The 6,000-nt window shown below is 44.6% G+C and overlaps 1 protein-coding gene across 1 annotated transcript in view; it reads left to right on the forward strand.

Moving 5' to 3' along the window:
• The window catches only part of slc16a4 (solute carrier family 16 member 4), an 81,023-nt gene that overhangs the window by 5,635 nt on the left and 69,388 nt on the right, over positions 1–6,000 (forward strand). The gene's annotated exons all lie outside the window — the stretch shown is intronic.

The raw sequence follows: 6,000 nt of genomic DNA on the forward strand, positions 1-6,000 counted from the left end.
GTCTAAAATATCTCTATCAGCGCTGCCTGAAATTAGCACTTCGGATAGTAGACTGTATGCAGCTGCTGTTGTTAGTAGCCGAATGAAGAATCGTCTCGTTTCCATGCAGTACAGCATGTCAGGTCGCTACAACATTTATGAAAATAGTTTTTTTGCTTGTATCTGTCGCAGTTCAATACTGCGATTTCTATTAATCTGATTGGTCAATACAGCCTATAGGGACGAGGTCAGTGACCTGGCAGTCTGGAACCAACAGGACCCTGAGCAGCTTCTACCCACAAGCCATAAGACTGCTAATAGTTTGTCCGGATAGCTATTGGTTAACTAATTAACTGTGTGCATTGACCCTTTTTACACCTAACTCTTTTGATTCATCACATACAGTACAGAGCCTTCAGAAAGTATTCACACCCCTTGACTTTTTGTTGTGTTACAGCCTGAATTCAAACTGAATTAAATATATATTTTCCCCACCTGTCTACAGACAATAGCCCATAATGGCAAAGTGAAAACAACATGTTTTTAGGATTTCTACACATTTATTGAAAATGGAACTATTCACACCCCTGAGTCAATACTTTGTAGAATCACCTTTGGCAGCGATTACAGCTGTGTCTTTCTGGGTAAGTCTCTAAGAGCGATTACAGCTGTGAGTCTTTCTGGGTGAGTCTCTAAGATCTTTCCACACCTGGATTGGTAGTGATTACAGCTGTGAGTCTTTCTGGGTAAGTCTCTAAGATCTTTCCACACCTGGATTGTGCAACATTTGCACATGATTCTTTTCTAAATTCTTCAAGCTCTGTCAAATTGGTTGTTGATCATTGCTATTTTTAAGTCATGCCGTATATTTTCAAGCAGATTTAAGTCAAAACTATTAACTCTGACATTCAGGAACCTTCACTGTCTTCTTGGTAAGCATCTCCAGTGTAGATTTGGCCTTGTGTTTTAGGTTATTGTCCTGCTGAAAGGTGAATTAATCTCCCAGTGTCTAGTGGAAAGCAGACTGAACCAGGTTTTCCTGTAACAACTAAATGTGTAAAAAGTCAAGGGGTGTGAATACTCTCTGAAGGCCCTGTACGCTGCTGCTACGGTTTATTATATATCCTGTCGCCTAGTCACTTTAACCCTACCTATATGTACATATCTACCTCAATGACCTCATATCCCTGCACATTGACTCAGTACTGGTACCGCCTGTGTATAGCCAAGTTATTACCTCATATCCCTGCACATTGACTTGGTACTGGTACCGCCTGTGTATAGCCAAGTTATTACCTCATATCCCTGCACATTGACTTGGTACTGGTACCGCCTGTGTATAGCCAAGTTATTACCTCGTGTTCCTGCACATTGACTCAGTACTGGTACCCCCTGTGTATCTCCAAGTTATTACCTCATATCCCTGCACATTGACTTGGTACTGGTACCCCCTGTGTATCGCCAAGTTATTACCTCGTGTTCCTGCACTTGGATGACTGGAGTCTTGGACAATTTTAGGGTCTTCCTCTGACACCGCCTAGTATATAGGTCCTGGATGTCAGGAAGCTTGGCCCCAGTGATGTACTGGGCTGTACCCACTACCCTTACAGTCGCATTTGCCATACCAGGCGATGATGCAACTGGTCAGGATGCTCTCGATGTTGCAGCTGTACCAAGGAACTTGAAACTCTCAACCCGCACCATTACAGCCCCATTCAATGTGAATGGGGGCATGTTCTGCCCTCCTTTTCCTGTAGTCCACGATCATCTCCTTTGTCTTGCTCACGTTGAGGGAGAGGTTGTTGTCCTGGCAGTGTCTCTGACCTTCTTCCTATAGGCTGTCTCATCGTTGTTGGTGATCAGGCCTACCACCGTTGTGTCATCAGCATACTTAATGATGGTGTTGGAGTCGTGCTTGGCCACAGGGTCGTGGGTGATCAGTGAGTACAGGAGGGGACTGAGCATGCACCCCTGAGGGGCCCCTTTGTTAAGGATCAGCGTGGCAGATGTGTAGCTAACTAACCTTACCACCTGGGGGTGGCCTGTCAAGAAGTCCAGGGTCCAGTTGCAGAGGAAGGTGTTTAGTCCCAGAGTCCTTAGCTTAGTGATGAGCTTTGTGGGTAGTCTGGTGTTGAACGCTGAGCTGTAGTCAATGAACAGCATTCTCACATAGGTGTTATTTTTGTCCAGGTGGGAAAGGTCAGTGTGGAGTGTGATTGAGATTGCATCATCTGTGGATCTGTTGGGCAATTTAGTGTTTCCGGGTTGATGGTGATGCCATGACCAGCCTTTCAAAGCACTTCATGGCTACCAACGTGAGTGCTACGGGGTGGTAGTCATTCAGACAGGTTACCTTTGCTTTCTTGGGCACAGGAACTATGGTGGTCTGCTTGAAACATGTAGGTATTACAGACTCGGGCAGGGAGTGTTCGCAAATGTCAGTGAAGACACTTGCCAGTTGGTCCACGCATTCTCTGAGTACACGTCCTGGTAATCCGTCTGGCCCCGTGGCCTTATGAATGTTGACCTGTTTAAAGGTCTTGCTCACATCAGCTACTGAGAGCATGATCACATAGTCATCCGGAACAGCTGGTTCTCTCATGTATGCTTCAGTGTTGCTTGCCTCGACGCGAGCATAAAAGGCATTTAGCTCATCTAGTAGGCTCGCGTCACTGGGCAGCTCGTGGCTGGGTTTCCCTTTGTACTCTGTAATAGTTTGCAAGCCCTGCCACATCTGACGATTGTCGGAGCCAGTGTAGCAGGATTCAATCTTAGTCCTGTATTGACGCTTTGCCTGTTTGATGGTTCATCTGAGGGCATAGCGGGATTTTTATAAGATTCCGTATTAGTGTCCCGCTTCTTGAAAGCGGCAGCTCTATCCTTTAGCTCGGTGTGGATGTTGCCTGTAATCCATGGATTTTGGTTGGGATATGTACGGTCACTGTGGGGATGTCGTCGATGCACTTATTGATGAAGCCTGAGGTGATATACTCCTATATGCCATTCAATGAATCCCAGAACATTTTCCAAAATGCAAAACAGTCTGACCACATCTGTATTGAGCGAGTCACTGGTACTTTCTACTTTAGTTGTTGCTTGTAAGCAGGAATCAGGAGTAATGTAATCAGTAATGTAACCAGGAGGATAGAATTATGGTCAGACTTGCCAGATGGAGGGCTAGGGAGAGCTTTGTACGCGTCTCTGTATGTGAAGTAAAGATGGTCTACAGTTTTTTTTCCCTCTGGTTGCACGTGACATGCTGGTACAAAGGAGGTAAAACAGATTTTCATTAGCCTGCATTAAAGTCCCCGGCCACTAGGAGTGCTGCTTCTGGATGTCCATTTTCTTGTTTGCTTATGGCCTTATACAGCTCGTTGAGTGTGGTCTTCGTGCCAGCGTCGGTTTGTGGTGGTAAATAGATGGCTACAAAAAATCTAAATGGAAAACTCTCTTGGTAGATAGTGTGGTCTACAGCTTATCATGAGGTACTCTACCTCAGGCGAGCAATACCTCGAGACTATCTTAATATTAGACATTTTTCACCAGCTGTTATTGACAAATAGACCCTCACCCCTCATCTTACCGGACATAGCTGTTCTATCCTGCCGATATATGGAAAACCCAGCTGGCATATCTTTTATTTATCCATTATTTTACCAGGTAAGTTGACTGAGAACACATTCTCATTTGCAGCAACGACATGGGGAATAGTTACAGGGGAGAGGAGGGGGATGAATGAGCCAATTGTAAACTGGGGATTATTAGGTGACCGTGATGCTTTGAGGGCCAGATTGGGAATTTAGCCAGAACACTGGGGTTAACACCCCTACTCTTACGATAAGTGCCATGGGATCTTTAATGACCTCAGAGAGTCTGGACACCCGTTTAACGTCCCATCCGAAAGACGGCACCCTACACAGGGCAGTGTTCACAATATCTACACGGAAGATGGATATGCTAGCTATCCACATGGAAGATGGATATGCTAGCTATCCACATGGAAGATGGATATTCTAGCTATCCACATGAAAGATGGATATGCTAGCTATCCACATGGAAGATGGATATGCTAGCTATCCACATGGAAGATGGATATTCTAGCTATCCACATGGAAGATGGATATTCTAGCTATCCACATGGAAGATGGATATGCTAGCTATCCACATGGAAGATGGATATTCTAGCTATCCACATGGAAGATGGATATTCTAGCTATCCACATGGAAGATGGATATTCTAGCTATCCACATGGAAGATGGATATTCTAGCTATCCACATGGAAGATGGATATGCTAGCTATCCACATGGAAGATGGATATTCTAGCTATCCACATGGAAGATGGATATGCTAGCTATCCACATGGAAGATGGATATTCTAGCTATCCACATGGAAGATGGATATTCTAGCTATCCACATGGAAGATGGATATTCTAGCTATCCACATGGAAGATGGATATTCTAGCTATCCACATGGAAGATGGATATTCTAGCTATCCACATGGAATATGGATATTCTAGCTATCCACATGGATGATGGATATGCTACCTATCCACATGGAAGATGGAAACACATACATTGGCACACCCTCCCTCCCCCTCAGGCACACACACGAACACACTAGTGGTTCAACAGCTTGTTGAAGTTTGTTCAACAGCACCTGCCCGAAGGTGCTAATAACCAATCCGAAACTGCCCAATGTGATAAAGTGAACATCTGAGGCCCGCGCCCGACCTTAATCCACTCATATAGAAAATGCATTGTAAGCTACAGTTGGCGACGGCGTAACAATTTTTTTGGGGTGCTGGATTTTTTTGTTGATGGCTGATTTAGATATGTTTCTGCTTATAAATTCAAAAATGTTTGTATGCTATTTGTTAGTCAACTTGTCTATAATTTTACTGAACAAAAATATAAATGCAACATGTAAAGTGTTGGTCCCATGTTTCATGAGCTGAAATAAAATATCCCAGAAATGTTCCATAAGCACAGAATGCTTATTAATCACAAATGTTGTGTACAAATTTGCATCTCTAACAAAGCCTGTTACATCCCTGTTAGTGAGCATTTCTCCTTTGCCAAGATAATCCACCCAGCTGACAGGTGTGGCATATCAAGAAGCTGATTAAACAGCATGATCATTACACAGGTGTACCTTGTGCTGGGGACATAAAATGCCACTCTAAAATGTATAGTTTTGTCACCCAACTCAATGCCACAGATGTTTCAAGATTTGAGGGAGCATGCAATTAGCATGCTGACTGCAGGAATGTCCACCAGAGCTGTTGCCAGAGAAATTAATGTACATTTTTCTACCATAAGCCGCCTCCAACTTTGTTTTAAAGAATTTTGAAGTATGTTCAACCAGCCTCACAACTGCAGACCACGTGTAACCAGCCCAGGACCTCCACATCCAGTTCCTTCACCTGCGAGATTATCTGAGACCAGCCACTTGGACAGCTGATGAAACTGTGGGTTTGCACAGCTGAAGAATTTCTGCCCAAATGTCAGAAAACGTATCGGGGAAACTCATCTGCGTGCTCGTTGTCCTCACCAGGGTCTTGACCCGACTGCAATTTGGCATCGTAACCGACTTCAGTGGGCAAATGCTCACCGGTTTCACCTGTACCTGACAGATGACAGACAGCGTGTGTGGCGTTGTGTGGGTGAGCGGTTTGCTGTTCGTGAACAGAGTGCCCCGTGGTGGCGGTGAATGATATGGGCAGGCATAAGCTACGGACAGCGAATACAATGGCATTTTATCAATGTCAATTTGAATATACAAAGATACTGAGACGAGATCCTGAGGCCTGTTGTCGTACCATTCATTCGCCGCCATCATCTCATGTTTCAGCATGATAATGCATGGCCCCATGTCGCAAGGATCTGTACACAATTCCTGGAAGCTGAAAATGTCCCAGTTCTTCCATGGCCTGCATACTCAGACATGTCACCCATTGAGCATGTTTGGGATGCTCTGGATCAACATGTACCACAGTGTGTTCCAGTTCCCGCTAATA

The sequence above is a fragment of the Oncorhynchus mykiss genome, chromosome 9 (assembly GCF_057628025.1).
Source record: "Oncorhynchus mykiss isolate SJ-2025 chromosome 9, ASM5762802v1, whole genome shotgun sequence".
NCBI classification, from domain to species: domain Eukaryota; kingdom Metazoa; phylum Chordata; class Actinopteri; order Salmoniformes; family Salmonidae; genus Oncorhynchus; species Oncorhynchus mykiss.